General features: G+C 41.7%; 1 protein-coding gene and 1 long non-coding RNA gene across 7 annotated transcripts in view; both read left to right on the forward strand.

Moving 5' to 3' along the window:
- The window catches only part of TJP1 (tight junction protein 1), a 272,656-nt gene that overhangs the window by 47,257 nt on the left and 208,346 nt on the right, over positions 1-17,053 (forward strand). The gene's annotated exons all lie outside the window — the stretch shown is intronic.
- Positions 1-17,053, forward strand: part of LOC144329832 (uncharacterized) — a 31,894-nt gene that overhangs the window by 11,055 nt on the left and 3,786 nt on the right. The gene's annotated exons all lie outside the window — the stretch shown is intronic.

Here is a 17,053-nt window from a genome sequence, read left to right on the forward strand (position 1 = left end):
TCACACCCTTGTACTCCAGCCTGGGCAAAGAGAGCGAAACTCCATCTCGGAAAAAAAAAGAAAAAGAAAAAGAAAAAAAAAATGGGATAATGAAGCAAATATGCCAGACTCTTGATACTGTTGAGAATGGGTATATGTGGGTTCATTATACCATTCTCTCTTCTTTTGGTTATATTTAAAATACTTCATAATAAAAATTGTTTAAGCTGTTGAAAAATATGATTCATCAAAATGAGAGTAAACTGAGCTATCTGGGAAGATGCAGCCATGGAAAAGAGGGGATCCAGCAGGGGAGAGAAGCACAGGCAAGCCCGCAGGAACCATGGCAGCAGAGCCCCCGTGAGAGCTGTGCCCATACATCTCCTCTGTCCCTACTCTCAGCTCCAAATGTGCTCGCTGCAGGCAGGGGCTGTGAGGTTGTTTCCTGCCCCTGTGTTCCTCTTCCCTGACAGTGGCTGGCCCTGCAGGTTCACGGGGAAGGTGCTGAGGGGACTGATACATCTCTGTTGGATACAGAAGTAGCAGAAGTCATGGGGAAAGGGAGGGTTTAGTGGAAGCACCTATGAGGGCAGTGAGCTGGAATGAAAGGAATCTGGTCTGAAGAAAGAGCTTAAGATCAAGGCAGGACTGTTTTAAGTGAGGTAAGGTCCAGGAGGTGAGGGGAGAGTCCTGGTATCCAGAGGGCCAGGAAGCTTGAGGCTGGGTTGTTGAATTCGTCGTTCACATGGATATTGAAATAATCCAGGATGATGGGAGAATCCCTCCCTCCCACTCTCCCTGACATGTTATTATGAAGATTTCAAAACTACAACAAAGCTGAAAGAATTTTACAGGGAACACTCATCTATCCAATACCTGGATTCTACCTTTATTCTTTTACTTTGTTTTATCATGTGTCTGCCTATGCATCAATCTGTCCATTTCCCATGTTTCACTCATTTCAAGTAAATTGCAGGCACCACTGTGTTTCCCTCATGCAGGAATTTTGAGGGTTAAATGTGGGGGTATTTTTTGACTGTTAGATATTATTGAAACACAGTGTTTTAAATCTGAGAGGTTCCTTGACTTCAGGTTGCGAATGATGACTCAATTCCTGAATCAGCTTCGGGAATGGAGCCAGACCCAGGTGGAGACTGGGCCACTCTAGTTCCCTTGCTCAGCAGGAGCAGCAGGGCTGTCACAGCAGCTTCCTCTGTGGGCATGCAGTGGCCGCTCCTCCCACCCAGCACCTTCACTGGCAGGTGCAAATGCTCCTCTGCTCTTAGAACAAAACTGCAACCCGGAAGATAGGTAACGGAAAGAAGAGTGCAGCGTTTGGAAGGGAAGGCTGAGGTGGCATATTCTGGTGGGGAACTAGTGTAATGCTAGTTATCCAATCATTGAAACATCTTCTAGGTAGACTCTTCCATCCTTCAGTTTGCTTTTCTTTTCCTGAACCGTAGTTGCTCCTAATCTGACATGGAGTAAATCTAACCAAGTTCTAGTGCCTGTCTCTGACCCATGGGTAGCTCGAAAATGACAGCTCAAGGTGAAGTCTCAAGAGGAGTAGCCTTATATTTTATGAAATGCTAAATAAAAAGATCCTCTGTTCTCAGGAACCACTTACAACTTGAGCTTTATTTTTACCTGTATGGAGAACATGAAAAGTAACAGGAAAAACATGTTTACCTTTGGTTTTGACCTAGCACTGGTCTCTGAAGCAGGCCCCAGTTAGAGTTTGGACAGTAACTAACACGCTTTGTGACCCTGGGCAGGTTCCTTACCTGGTAGTGCCCCAGTTTCGGCATCTGTGCATGATGATGGTACCTGTTCTTCTCTCTTTTGCTTGTGAAAATGCACAGAAAGAGCAGTAAGTGTCAGATGTTGTGTCTGCCTAGATGACTTCAGGGCCTGGACTTACCACCTTAGCACTCAACCACTTGCGTCCTTTCTGTCTTCTGGCGTCCCATCTCTCTTGCAGAGTCTTGTGTCATCTCCCCACTGGGAAGGGGAAAGAGGACTGGCCCAATAGGGCCCCAGCCATGTAGTAATTGGGGCTGCTTAGCCCTGCCACCGGGCTTCAGGCAGAGTTGTTTCCCAGAGGGTCCAGAAGAAACGAACAGGAGCAAGAGAAAATCTTGTTCATGGAGATTGCCTGTCAGGAGGCCAGGCTGATGAGGGCAGCTGGTCCTGAAGTCCCTCTGCCTAAGAGCTTGCTCTCCAGACCCCCAAACCCCCAGGGCTGTCTCCCGCACTGCACTCAGTTCTCCAAGGTCACCTGTAGTCTTTCCAGCCTAGCACTCCCCCGGTCACACTTTATCCCTTTTGCCTGCTTATTTTCCTCATAGAACATTGCCTAACAAGCTATGTTTGTTTATTGTCCCTCTCCCTCTTAGAATGAAAACTACACCAGGACAGGAACTTTTGTTTTTTTCACCTCTGTGTTCCCAGCACTTAGAACGGAAGTGCCTGATACGTAATAGACAAAAAACACTGTTGTATGACTGAATTAATCAGAAACAAAGCTACAGGTCCATAGTGTGAGGTCAGAAGCTTTTACCCCCTGTGCCCTTGTACCCACCAACCTAATGCTCTCTGGGCCTGCTGCCTGTGTTCCTGGGACCTGTTCCTCTCCTCTGATGGAGACCTTGTTTGCCTCTTTTTTGATTGATGATTTGCGTAGGTACAGAGTTCTAGCTTAAAACGTATTCTTCTCTGAATTTGAAAAAAACATTGTTTTCTCTAGCATCTGAATGTTGCTATTCAGACCTTTGATACTATTCTGTGTCTAGAACCTTGGCATGACCTGCTTTTTGCTCTGGAAGCTTTTAGCATATTTATTCCTGGTATGGTGACATTTCACCATGATGTGCCTTGTATGGTCTATTTTCATCTTTGCAAGCCTCTTGGAAGGCCCTTTGAATGTGGACACCAATATCGTTTTGGGAGGAAATATTTTCTGTAGCTTATTTAATGAACCCTTTTCTTCTCTCTAGAAATCCTATACATTTGCTGTTGGACCATCTGTTGATTGTCATCTTTTCTCTGCTATGTTTGATCTCTCTTTTTACGCTATTTGCTGGGAAAGTTCTATGACTTTATTTTCCAACCCATCTAACTTTTTTTATTTATAATTTTTTTTTGAGATAGGTTCTCACTCCATCACCCAGGCAGGAGTGCAGTGGCACAATCTCAGCTCATGTCCGCCTTGAGCTCCCCAGGCTTAGGTGACCCTCCCACATCAGCCTCGCAAGTGCTGGAACTACAGGCATATGCCACCATACCTGGCTAATTTTTCTGTATTTTTTTGTAATGATGGGGTTTTGCCACGTTGCCCAGGCTGGTCTGGAACTCCTGAGCTCAAACAACCCATCCGCCTAGGTCTCCCACACTACTCGGATTACAGGCAGGAGTCACCGCACCTGGCCTATACCGTTGTTAATTTTCAAGAGCCCTTCCTCCTCATTTATTTTGGTTTCTGTCTTTAACATTGGGAAGTTTTCCTAAAAAGTCCTCTGATCCTTAGTTATCTGTTCATATGTAAGAGTGAGTCGCTAGAAAGCAGGGATATAAAGATCTATCTGTATACCCATGTTCATAGTGGCGATATTCACAATGGCCAAAAGGTGGAAGTCACCCAGGTGCCCACTGATGGACAAATGGATAAACAAAATGTGGTGTATTCATACTACAGTATTCAGCTTTAAAAAAGAAGGAAACTCTTAACACATGCTACAACATGGATGGACCTTGAGGACATTAGGCTGCGTGAAGTGAGTCAGTCGTAAAAGGACAAATACTGGATGATTCTTACATGAGGTACCTACAGTAGACAGAGTCCTAGAGAAGAAAGTAGAGTGGCACGGGTTTGGGGGAAAGAGGGAGTGAGGAGTTAGTGTTTGATGAGTACAGAGTTTCAGTTTGGGAAGATGAAAAAGTCCTAGAGATGGATGGTGGTGATGGTTGCACAGCAATGTGAGTATACTTAATGTCGCTGAACGGTTTATTTTAAAATGGCTAACGTGGTAAATTTTATGTTATATGTATTTTACCACCAGAAAACCCAGTGAGTCACTAGGAAGCAAACTGGAAGCTCTTGAGCAAGCCAGCTGTTTTCCTGGGAGAAACGCTGTCTGCAGGTCAGGGGAGAAAGTACCTGTGTAGGATCTGGGGATCCAACTGTTGCATATGCTGGCATTCTTTGACTTCCCTGTTTTCAGCCCTGCAGCCACCCTGCTATTCCCGTTGTGGGTGGGTCCCGCTCCCCTAAGCCTGGAGCCTGGGTTGCAGAGCAAATTTGTTTCTGTGTGGTGTTCCCCTCTGTAGCCTCTGCTATTTCTTATCCTGTAACCACTCCTGTATTCATTTTCCGTCTTCTGAAAAGTGTTGCATCTCTTGTTCACTTGAATCTTTTTTTCTTTGTGGCCTTATATTTTTTTTGGCAGGGATTCAGGAAGGAGAGGAGGTAATAGACGTGTACTATCCACCCTTTTAATTAGAAGTTAGCTTAGGTATTTTTTAATAGTAGTGAGCATGTAATTATGGATATAGCACTTTAATCTTTTGAATCCACTCACATACAAATGAAAATTCAAAATGCTTATTTCAGCTAGCGATTCAGTTTATCTTATTGTCCACATCAGCGCAGCCACCACCTGGGAGCTGTGATCAAGATGTGGAGTCAGCATCTAAAACCAGTGAGCTATAGACACCTTCAAGGTCATATCCTTTCGTTTACAGCTGAGCTAGCATAGCTCTGGGTCCTGATGGGACGAGACAGTTCTTAAAGAAAGCAGAAAACAACAATAATGAAAAGTTCATGGACCTAAATCTTAAATGTCTTCTATCCTTGTCAATTCTCTAAAGGGGTTGAAAAATACACCATGAAAGGTCGGGGGTCGGGGGGTGTCTGTGTGCGTATGTGCACACGTGTGTGTGTGTTGGCAGGTGGAAGTGTGGATTAAGGGTAGGGCTTGAAAGGAAATGGCTGTATGATGTCACAGCTCACTGTTTTGTAGTGATTTATCCCAATTGTTTAGTTAATACTGTATAATGACACACTAAAATTAACTTGAGTTACTTTTAAATCTAATTTATGATGAACATATTAACATTTAGGTACATTTGTTGTATAAATGTGGGATCCATAAGAAAGAATCCCATCTTTGAATCACAACCAAATATTCTAGAACAAGTAGATCAGGTCGTATGGAGCTAACACAACTTGAGCAAAACTTCTAGGACTAGAGGAAATTGCGTTTGTGCAACAACATTTGTGTAGGACTTTAAAATTCATGAAGCTCTGGTAGTTTCCATTTTGGCTTTCTTTTATAGGAAGTAAATGTAATTTTAATAGTACCATTTTTTTCTTTTTTAGTGAAGGATGATGTTAGCCTCCAGTGGATTAAATGTAAGGGAGCTCATTACCTATTCAGGAAATCCAGTTCTGTCTTCTCAAGTTGCTCTGTTATGTTGAATCCTGTGTAAAGATCAAGTGCCAACCCAGAGCATTTCATAGTGCTTCTGAGACCTTACAGAAATGCTAGAGATATATTGTATACTAATATATTGATATTTTAAGACACTGTGAAGAAAGAGTGATGATTTTTTTTTTTTTTTTTTTTTTTTTTTTTTTTTTTTTGAGACAGAGTCTCACTCGTGTCGCACAGGCTGGAGTGCAGTGGTGTGATCTCACTGCAACCTCTGCCTCCGGAGTTCAAGTGATTTTGCTGCCTCAGCCTCCCAAGTAACTGGGATTACAGGCGCCCGCCACCACGCCTGGCTAATTTTTGTATTTTTAATAGAGACGGGGACCTCAGGTGATCCGCCTGCCTTGGCCTAGTAATCTTTTCATAACGTGGATTTTAAAGCATGAGTTTTAAAAAGAGGACAGCTCCTCCAACTGAATAAATTTTTCAAAAAACATGAATAAAGTAAATATTCAATAAAAGGACAAGTTTCTTATCAAATTTAATTTCAGTAGTTATAACTTGAATGTTTTAGTTCTCTAGTATCTTACATTGGCATATACCAAAACAAAGAAAGTAGCCACTTACTTTGTATTCAAATTTTAATTTTAAAAGTTTTTTGAAATGATCTTCAATATCTGAAATTCTGCAACTGGAATATAATTGATGACAAACTCTAAGAAAATGCTTTGCCAGAGCACTTCATATATTTATTCAGGCTCTAAATTCATTTCTAGGTTGTATGGAATCTTACTGGGCAAGTTGAAGGAAGATTTGGCTGTGGTTAAGGTTTAAATCTTAATGTAAAATCCTTTTTAACAAGTAAAGCTAAATCTACATCACAGTAAATGAGATTGTATGGTTTGGAAATCCTCTTTGATAAAGACGAGTAACAGAGCAATGATTTTCCAGTTGGAAGGGAGTTTAACTGGTAATGGGAGTGACATGGGGTGGCAGTGGGAGGTTGTTAAATTTATGTAGAAGAGGAATTGGGGAATCACTAGGTTTTTGGTTAATTCCTATAGTAGTTGGCCAGTTGGCCAGTAAACAGAATCTAAAAAAAAATGATCCATACGTTCCTTAAACAGTTTATTTTAATTAAATATACATAAATACACATTTGTTCACCAGTCACTTGACATAAGTCCCAAGCTATTTCTTTTCATATGGATCTGCCTTGTTCCACATCTTTGTTTTTCTGTTAACCACAGCCATATTACAGTTGGAAGGACTTAAGGACACCTGGAAATCTAGCAGAAGATTTTTTAAAACAATTTTCCTTCCCCCTTTTTACAGATAATGTCTTTCGCACCTGATTTGGCAGCATTTTTTTAGCAGTCTGCCTCCATCGAGCATTTCCAGAACATTCATTGAACAACAGTATTTTTGCAGTCATTCGTTGGTTACAGTAATAAGTACAAATGAAACAGTACAACTGACTGAGGTTGTATTGTTCACAGAGCTCAGTTGGTGAGTGTGTGCCTGTGTGTGCATGCATGTGTGTGCATGTGTCTGTGTATGTGTCCGTGTGTGTGTGTGTGTGGCAGGGTGTGGGAGAGGGGCCAGATGGCCCGAGCGTGCTGTAGTTCTCAGTGGGTGTGCTTGCTTTAGTGAGGAGACCCAGCAGAGCAGTGTGAGTGGAATTCAGGTGACAGCACTCTGCTATAAGTTGAGGGATGAGCATTTAGGAAGCCTCAGATACTCTCCCCGAAGGTCTTTCTTCTCAGCCCTCTTGACTCCCTGTGACAGCCATATGCTCCCCGGAGCCTCCCTCCCTGGCCGTGGGGTTCTTCCTGCCCAGGGCTGCTCCTACATGACTAAATCTGACAATCTTGCCCTGCCCTGATCACTTCATTACAGACAAGCTGAGAGCCCCTCACATCTTTGTATTTTCTGACTCCCATTATAGTATCTGGCTATGAGTACAGATTTGTTGAACAAAATCTCACTGTCCTGCTGCTGCCTGGCTTTCTCCAGGCTTCCCGAGGTGGGGGTGCAGCTCTTTGGATCCCAGGGCCTCTGGAGGTCAGATGAGCTAACAGAACAATCAGGGGAGCTCTGTAGAGCATCCGCTTTCATCTTCAGGCAGATGTTTGTTTAATAAGCAAATGTTTACCAAAGAAACATAAATTTGCCTCATGATGTATGAAAACACCAGGGAAGAAACTATATTTATTTAAGGTGTAATCCATGCTAGTGAGTCAGATTCCTAACTTACAAAAATCCTCAAGTCATATGAAATGTTTTCTATGTTTAAAACGTATTAATACTGTTTGGATGGCTATCTTCAGCTTATTCCAATCCTATATGTTGCATTCATTCCCTTGTGTGACAGAGGCAGATACCATCCCCCTGAGGTTTCCTGATGCCATGAGAATGTGGAAAGCAAGCCTGCGGAGAGCGAACTCACTCTGAGAAAGGCTTTGAAGATTGTTTTCTCATCTGCTTTTTATTTTTATATGCAAGTACGGTCCTCTGTAGTTCATCTTCTCTCTCTCTTTAGCCAGAAATACTTTGGCCCATAAAAATAGAAGAAAATCTCCAGCTAAGAGTGACACAAGTGCAGAGGTTAAATATTCAGTTCTTTGAAGTGAAATCTTTTTTTTATTCTTAGTGTAATGATACCCCTTTTTCTCCCTCTCCCTTCGTCTCCCCCAACACTTCCCAGGTCAGCAAGCTAGAAACTTTGTTGTCATCTTTAGAGCCTCCCTCTCTCACCCTCACTCACTAGGTAATTGGAAGTCCAGAAATGCAATCTTTATGAAGTGTCTCATGAATTTATTCTGCCCACTGCAAACTTAACTCCTGCTGCATCTTGATGCACTTGAACATTATAGTTCTTAACCCTTTGGAGGTTATGAACTCCTTCAGTAGCTAATGAAAACTATTGACCCCTTTCTAGAAAAAAATGTGTGTTTGTGCAAACATGTGTGCACATACACAATGTTGCGACCATTTTAAGGAATTCACAGACCCCGATTAAGAAACCCTTATAGGTCATTCTCCTGCCTCTGATACCTCCCACAACAAATAAATCCTCCATATTTTTATCAAGGTTGTCTTTCCAAAATAGATTTAGTCATATCAGTCCTTTGTCTAAACACTTTACTAACTTGCCATTGACTATAGAATAAATTCTAGTCTATTTAACCTGGTCTTTTAAGTCCTACGTATTCTACCTCCTTATTTTTATGATGCCCCTGCTTTCATGAACTACCTACTGCTCTATTTGCTATTCTCCACCCCTGCTGTGAGTTTGTAGAACTTTGTGCCTGCTTGTGCTGTGCTATACTTGTCTCTAGGATATTTACCTTCTTGCGCTCCTTTTCTTCACTGTTGAGGGCTTCTTTATTTTTCCAAGGCTCTGATGAAGTGGTTGTTGTTCATGAGACTATTACTCCTCTATTAATCTCTGCTAGTCTCTGCTTCTTGCAAACCTGCCGAACTGTCTGCCTGAGCTGACGCATCTACTGGATTAAACCATAGGAAATTACAGATATTCAGCTGCTTTTAAAATTTAGTTTTAAATTTACATACAGTAGAATTTACTCTACTCAGTGTACAGTTTCTGAGGGTTTTGATAAATGCAATAAGTTATGTAACCACCACCACAATCAAAATTCATAACAGTTCCATCACCTCCCAGAATATTTTTCCAAGCTACCTCTTTTTTTTTTTTCTTTTTTTGAGACAGGGTCTTGCTCTGTCTCCCATGTTGGAGTGCAGTGGCACAATCTCAGCTCACTGCAACCTCCGCCTCCCAGGTTCAAGCGATCCTTCTGCCTCAGCCTCCCGAGTGGCTGGGATTACAGGCATGCACTACCACATCCAGCTAATTTTTGTGTTTTTAGTAGAGACGCAGTTTCACTATGTTGGCCAGGCTGGTCTCAAACTCCTGACCTTGTGATCCACCTGCCTTGGCTTCCCAAAGTGCTGGGATTACAAGTGTGAGCCACCTTGCCTGGCCCCAAGCTACCTCTTCGACTACAAATATTTGTGTTTTCCACTACAATGAACATAATTTTGTATAGTTCAACCTAATATTTAATTCAAAACTAAATAGCTGTTTGCTTGTGGTTATGGACTGCCTATTTGTGTTAAAAATTCACAATCCTAACCCGCCAGTGTCATGGTATTAGGTGGTAGGACCTTCGAGAGGTGACTAAGCCATGAGAGTGGAACCTTCATGAATGGGCTTAGTGCCCTCATGTGAAGAAGGAGACCAGTGCCTTTCTTTTCTCTCTCCACCATGTGAGGACACAACAAAAAGCCACCTACAAAGCAGGAAGCAGGTTCTCCAGGCATCAGATCTGCCAGAGAGCTGTGATGTTGGACTTCTCAGCCTCCAGCCTCCAGAGCTGTGGGGAATAAATATTTGTTGTTCAAGCCACCCAGTCTGTGGTATCTTGTTATAGCAGCCCAGGTGACTAAGACACTTATTTTCTCCTCATTGGATTGCAGACTCCTCAAGAATCCAAATCACGCCTTCATTTTCTATTTCCCCATAACTCCTAACATAGATAGAACCTGATGCATTTTAAGTTCCCAGAGCCTGAGTCTTAGTTGAGTCAACAGAGGAATTCATGGTTAACAAAAATAATTATGAGATTTGCTTTCATTAGGAGATTGAACTTCCGTGATATGGTTTGGCTCTGTTTCCCCATCCAAATCTCATGTCAAATTATGATCCACAGTGTTGGAGGAGGGACCTGGTGGGAGGTCATTGGATCACAGGGGCGGATTTCCCCCTTGCTATTCTCGTGATAGTGAGTTCTCACAAGATCTGGTTGTTTAAAAGTGTATAGCACCTCCACATTTGCTCTCTCCTGCTGGCCATGTGAAGACGTGCATGCTTCCCTTTGCCTTCCACCATGATTGTAAATTTCCTGAGACCTCCTTAGCCGTGCTTCCTGTACAGCCCATGGAACCACGAGCCAATTAAACCTGTTTTCTTTTTTGTATGTGTGTGTTTTTAGTAGAGACGGGGTTTCACCATGTTGACCAGGCTGGTCTTGAATCTTTATAAATTACCCAGTCTCAGGTAGTTTTTTTATAGAAACATGAAGACAGGCTAGTACATTCCCCCTTCTTATTTTCCTGCCTCTTCCTCCTTCTGCTGAATTTACTAATGGGTTCCATTACGCCTTGCCCAGTTCTTGAGATAGTCATTCTAGAAACAGCAACTCAGCTCTGTCAGCCTCTGGGTTTTGGAGTTAAGTTCTGAGACTGAGCAGATCTGGTGTGCTGTATGCCAGTTCTGAGCCTGAGACTTTGGGACCACCTCTCAGCTACAGTGGGCACCTGCTGACACGACTGCATTTGAGTAGGTTTCATGAGAGACACCAGTGCAGGTAAATGTATTGAAGAGGAAGAAGGTGACTGAATCTTTAGCACCTTCTTTATTTGGCTCTGCTCTCCCTGAAATTATCATAGTACAGCTTAGTGCCTCCAGTGGTCTGAAAGCAACAGAGCTATCTGAAGCTAAAAGTATCAGCTAGTGAGTGGTAGAGGGGCACCCGTTGTTGCACTCTTACCTTACAGGTGTATGTTCTCCTCTCCTGTCTTTGAGGGCTCACTGATCATTTAATTCCACCTCAGATAATCTCTTACTCTCTTTTAGTTTACCCCATCACATATAATTGACGATACAGAATCCATGTCTAAGTTGGTACTTCTCTGTGCTTGTAGTGTGTTATTTTTAGGAGAGGAGGTGATTACTCTCATATCTTTAGAGTTATTGGGAAAGCAATTTTGTTAGTCATTGTGCATAACAATAATTACACAAACTGATTTATGAGTACATTTTTATCACTAGTGTTATTAGCACAGTTGTTAGAGCTAAACCACAAATATAATTACTTTCAACTTTAATGAAATATAGAATAATCTACATTCAGATAGTAAGACTAGTATTAATCACTTGACAATAATTAAAATTCGCTTCTCCATATAAACAGTGTTTAAAATGTAAAAGTAAACATGATACCAGAAAATATTTTTAAAGTGGAAAGGCTAAGGGAGTGGTGAAAGTGTTTAAAAACAGGCCTGTGTTTAGGACTTCCTAGTGATAGGCTAAGCACCTTGGCAGAGAGTCAGGTATTGTAGCAATGAACTTGGGTGGAGTGAACATAATAAAGTCACTCTTTCCACTTTAGTGTTTAAAAATATAAACATGCTTTGATGTTAAAGGAGAAAGTGAGTGTACATAGAAAATAAGTACTGTATTTATTTCTTCTCAGGTTTCTATAACATTTCTTAGTATGAAAGGTTCTGTCTCTACTGCCGGCTATTGTTTTGCAAGGAAAATGGGTGTTAGATGTCAATTTAGATTTGAGGAGGTGAGTAAAAGTTCAAACTATTTTTCCAGATAAGGCATTTTCTCCAGTGGTTTTTAGTAGTACAAATAAACAAATATCACATTGCCTTTTAGAGTGTTTTCTGATTTCAGTGCAGATACCCAGTCCTTTGCGGAGCATAAATCTGGATCAGCCTAGAAGCTCTGCTTTGACTGAGATAAGTGATGAAGACTTAAAGGATAATTAAAATTAAAAGCTAAGTTAGTTTCCCACCTCTGCCTCCTACAATTTAATTGATGGATGGGTTCCATGTGAAGTCCTGGAAGGGTTTAGCTACCCTATTCCTCAGATACCTGGGTTCTAATCTACAGACTCCAGCTTGGCCCAAATGCACAAAGACATTCTACTTGGTGGGTGGGATGCTCAGCTCCCCTCAAAATCGTGTGTGAGCATGGTGTGAGAATTGGGGTTGCCAGGGAGCAATACCCGAAGGGCCGCAGCAGGTCTTTGCACAGTAGGAGACCAGTCTTTCTCCTGTAGGTGCTGAGGACTCAGGACTTGGGCATCAAGAAAGCGAGCTTTGTTTTTGACTCATAAGTCTAGTGTTAGGGCTGGCTACAGGGTAGGTTCAGTAATATTTCCAAGGACTTAGGTTCTTTCCAACTTTCAAGTCTTTCTTTGAGCCAACTTTCAATTCTTTAAGGTAAGGATTTGGCTTCATGGGATAGCTGCAAGGTGGCTGCCATGTCACCGGAGTCATATGCAGACCACAACAGCTGGAAGTTTAAAAATGAACCATTTTCTCTGGTGAGCCTCTGTTTCTTCTTCTTCTTGGAAATGGAGTCATGCTCTGTCGCCCAGGCTGGAGTGCAATGTCCTGATCTCCACTCACTGCAACCTCTGCCTCCTGGGTTCAAGTGATTCTCCTGCCTCAGCCTCCTGAGTAGCTGAGACTACAGGCATGCACCACTATGCCCAGCTAATTTTTCTATATTTAGTAGAGATGGGGTTTCACCGTGTTGGCCAGGCTGGTCTTGAATTCCTGACCTGAGGTGATCCGCCCACCTTGGCCTCCCAAAGTACTGGGATTACAGCTGCCGTGCCTCGCCGAGCCTCTTTTTAAAAGCCAGGAGATTCTTTTCTCAAAACTTCCTAGCCAACTTCACATCTCAGACCATATCAAAGGGATTGAAATTGCCATAACTGGCGTCTACTAATAAATTCACCCTCTTGGGGCTGGTGCCCCACCTCCTTCAAAACAGATGGCCACTTAATATCAGAATAAATTTAGAGTTTGTTAGCAAGAAAGAATGAGGGTGACTGCAGGGGTGGCCATCAGTAGTGGCTACTGTAGTGTCAAGGGAGGTACAATGACTGTTTGAGAATGTCTTTATATCACCTGCCCACTTGATAGCTTGGTTGGGTATAGCATTCTAGGTTGGAAATTGGTTCTTCTAATTTTGTAGGCATCATTAATTGTTTCCAGTTCCCAGAGTTGTCACTAAATCCAATGCTATCCTGATATCCCAGTCTTTTACACTTTCTCAAGTCTCTTCCCTCTTTGAAAGTTTTTAGGCTCTTCTCTTTATCCCTGGTGTTCTGATGTCCGTGGAGTAGGTCTTTTTAAATTCATTGTGATGGGTACTTGCTGAGTAGGCCCTTTCAAAATAGAAAATGTCTTTCAAAATTTGGGAAATGGTTTAGTGGCATTTTCTTCGTCTCACATTGGATCTTTTATCTCCTGTCTCCTCCCCTTTAACTTTCTTTCTTTTTTTTTTTTTTTTTTTTTTTTTTTGCTTTATAGGGTGATTTCTTAACTTTATCTTACAAATTTCTATTGGTGTTTTCCCCCTCTATGCCCATATTTTTAGTTTCCAAGAGCACTGTTGTTCTCTGTTTGTTTTTCTAAAGAGCAGAAAATGATAAGAGGAATGGAAGAACTTGTGGTTGAAAATTCTGAGGAACTTTGTTATGCAAGCAAAGGAATTAGGGATTGTTCAACATCTCTGCATAGGGAGACAGGTTGCCAGGCAAAAGAAAAAAAGGTCACGGGAACCTGGGGGAAGCTTGGGAGGAATAGAAGAGGTTACAAAGGCCATGATTGTAGTCGTGATGGGTAAGTTAAAACAACAAAGCAGGTGGCATTGATAGCTTAGTTGAAGAGGTTTGTTATTTTTCAAATTAATGTTCTTAGGTTTCTTAGACCCTTGCATTTGTTATTGCTTTTAAATGACATTAACTCTATGTTCCTGATTACAAACATGTTTATTGTAGAAATGTTGGAGAATGTAAGAAATCACACAAACCTCCCAAATTGTGCATAATCTCACCACTCAGAGATAACCAATTATTAATAGTGTAGTGTTTTCTATGCCTTGTCTAATGGCATAGGAATACATGTATGTACCACTTTTTTTCAATTCTTTTTTTTTTTTTTTTTCTTTTGAGACAGAGTCTTGTTCTGTTGCCCAGGCTGGAGTGCAGTGGCACGATCTTGGCTCACTGCAACCTTCGCTGTCCAGGTTCATGCCATTCTCCAGTCTCAGTCTCCCAAGTAGCTGGGACTACAGGTGCCCGCCACCACGCCTGGCTAATTTTTTATGTTTTTAGTGGAGGTCGGGTTTCACCATGTTAGCCAGGATGGTCTCGATCTCCCGACCTTGTGATCCGCCCGCCTTGCCCCACAAAGTGCTGGGATTACAGGCATGAGCCACTGCACCTGGCCTTTTTCAATATTTTACTTTTTATTTTGAAAAAGTTTCAAATCTACACACAAGTAGCAAGAATAATACAATGAACTCCTATGTACTTTTTCATCTAGATTCACCAATTGTTAGCTAATATTTTGCTACCATATACTTTTTAAAAACAAAATTAGAATCATACTGTAGGTTATATTTTTATATTCTGCTTTATCCAGTTAACAATACATCACGTATCTTGAATATTCTTACCATCAAATACTTTTTCAAGGCCAGGCACAGAGACTCACACCTATAATCCCAGCACTTTGGGAGGCTGAGGAGGGCGGATCACTTGAGGTCAGGAGTTCGAGACCAGCCTGGCTAACATGATGAAACTCTGTCTCTACTAAAAATACAAAAATTCGTTGGGTGTGGTGGTGCACACCTGTGGTCCCAGCTACTCAGGAGGCTGAGGCACGAAAATTGCTTGAACCCTGGAGGCGGAGGTTGGAGTGAGCCGAGATTACGCCACTGCACTCCAGCCGGGGTGACAGAGTGAGACTCCATCTCTCAAAAAAAAAAAAAAAGTATTTTTCATGAACATTTAAAAAAATTTTTTTTTAGATTAAACTTTATTTATGTATTTATTTGTTTATTTATTTATTTATTTTGAGATGGAGTCTCACTCTGTTTCCCAGGCTGGAGTGCAATGGTACAATCTCGGCTCAACCTCTACCTCCTGGGTTCAAGCGATTCTCTTGCCTCAGCCTCCTGAGTAGCTGGGATTACAGGCGTGCGTCACCACACCCGGCTAATTTTTTTATTTTCAGTAGAGACAGAGTTTCACCATGTTGGCCAAGCTGGTCTCGAACTCCTGATCTCAAGTGATCCACCCACCTCGGCCTCCCAAAGTGCTGGGATTATAGGCGTGAGCCACTGCACCCGGCCTAACTTTATTTTTAAGAGCAGTTATAGGATCACAGCAAACTTGAGTGGAAAGTACAGAGAGTTTCTGTATACGCCTTGCACCCACGTAGGTATAGCCTCCCTCGCTATCAATATCCACACCAGAGTGGTACTTTAGTTACTACTGATTAACCTACATTAACACATCATTGTCATGCAAAGTCCATGGCTTACAGTTGGGTTCACTCTTGGCATTCTACCATCTATGGGTTTGGACACGTGTAATGACTTATATCCACCATTATAGTGTCATACAAAGTAGTTTCACTGCCCTAGAAACCCTCTGTGCTCCACCTGTTCCACATACCTCCCCGGAAGCCCCTGGCAACCACTAATCTTTTCACAGTCATAGTTTTTTCCTTTCCAGAATGTCAGATAGTTGGAATCAAACAATATGTAGCCTTTTCAGATTACTAAGTAAAAGAAACCAAATATGTATTTAAGTTTCCTCCATGTTTTTTGTAGGTGACAGCTCATTTCTTTGTATTGCTGAATAATATTCTAAACTGTGGTAAATAAATGTACCACAGTTTGTTTATTCATTCACCTGTTGGAGGACATCTTGGTTACTCCAAGAGGTTTTGGCAATTATGAACAAAGCTGCTGTAAACATTCATGTGCAGATTTTTGTGTGAACATATGTTTTTGACTCATTTGGGTAAATACTAAAGAGTGTGAGGGCTGGATGGGTTGCTAAGATTATGTTTGGTTTTGTAAGAAACTGCCAAACTGTCTTCCCATCATGGTACTTTGTTGTAAGTTTGCACCATAGTTTTTTTTTTTTTTTTTTACTTATTTTAAATTTTTGAACATTTAGATTTTTTTTTTCCAGTTTTAACCCTGCGAGGAACATTCTTTTAAAATCTTTGCACATGTTTCTAATTATTTCCTTAGAATAAACTCCTCACATTGGAATTGCTGAGTCAGAAGATCTGGTCATTTACAATTGTGGCAAGCATTGCCAAATTATTTTTCCCAAAGGCTGTTCTGCTCATCTCTGCTTTTGCCAGCAGATCTGAGGATGACTGTGCTTTTCACACTCTCAGTAATACTGTCAATTATTTTGTCAGTGTGCTAGGACTGCTGTGACAAAGAACCACAAACTTGGTGGCTTAAAACAACAAAAATGTATCCTTTCACAGTTCTGGAGGCCAGAGGTCTGCCCCAAGGTGTAGCAGGGCCATGCTTCCTCTAAAGGTTCCAGGGGAGGATCCGTCCTTGCCTCTTCCTAGCTTCCGGTGGCTGCAGTTCCTAGTGGTGTTTCTTGGCTTGTAGCTGCATCGCTGCAGTCTCTCCCTCTATCTTTACCTGGCTTTCTTCCCTGCCTGTGTCTCTCTCTCTGTCCTCTCCTCTTCTTATAGGGACACCAGTCATTGTGCTGAGGGTCTACTGTAATCCCATCTGACCCCATCTTAACTAATTACATCTGCAAAGACTCTCACGGTCTGAGGTTCCAGATAGACATGAATTTTGAGGAATGCTATTCAGCCCACTTCAATTATCTTCCATTTTTTTTTCTAGTAAGACAGGGGAAAGCATTCTAGTTTTTGGTTTAGTTTGCATTTCTGTAATTAGTAGTGGTGTTGAAATATTTTGATGTTGTCATTTGCACATACATCTTTTTTTGTTGTTGTTGTAAATTATTTGTTTATAGCGCTTG

This window comes from Macaca mulatta, chromosome 7 (assembly GCF_049350105.2).
Source record: "Macaca mulatta isolate MMU2019108-1 chromosome 7, T2T-MMU8v2.0, whole genome shotgun sequence".
In the NCBI taxonomy this organism is placed as follows: domain Eukaryota; kingdom Metazoa; phylum Chordata; class Mammalia; order Primates; family Cercopithecidae; genus Macaca; species Macaca mulatta.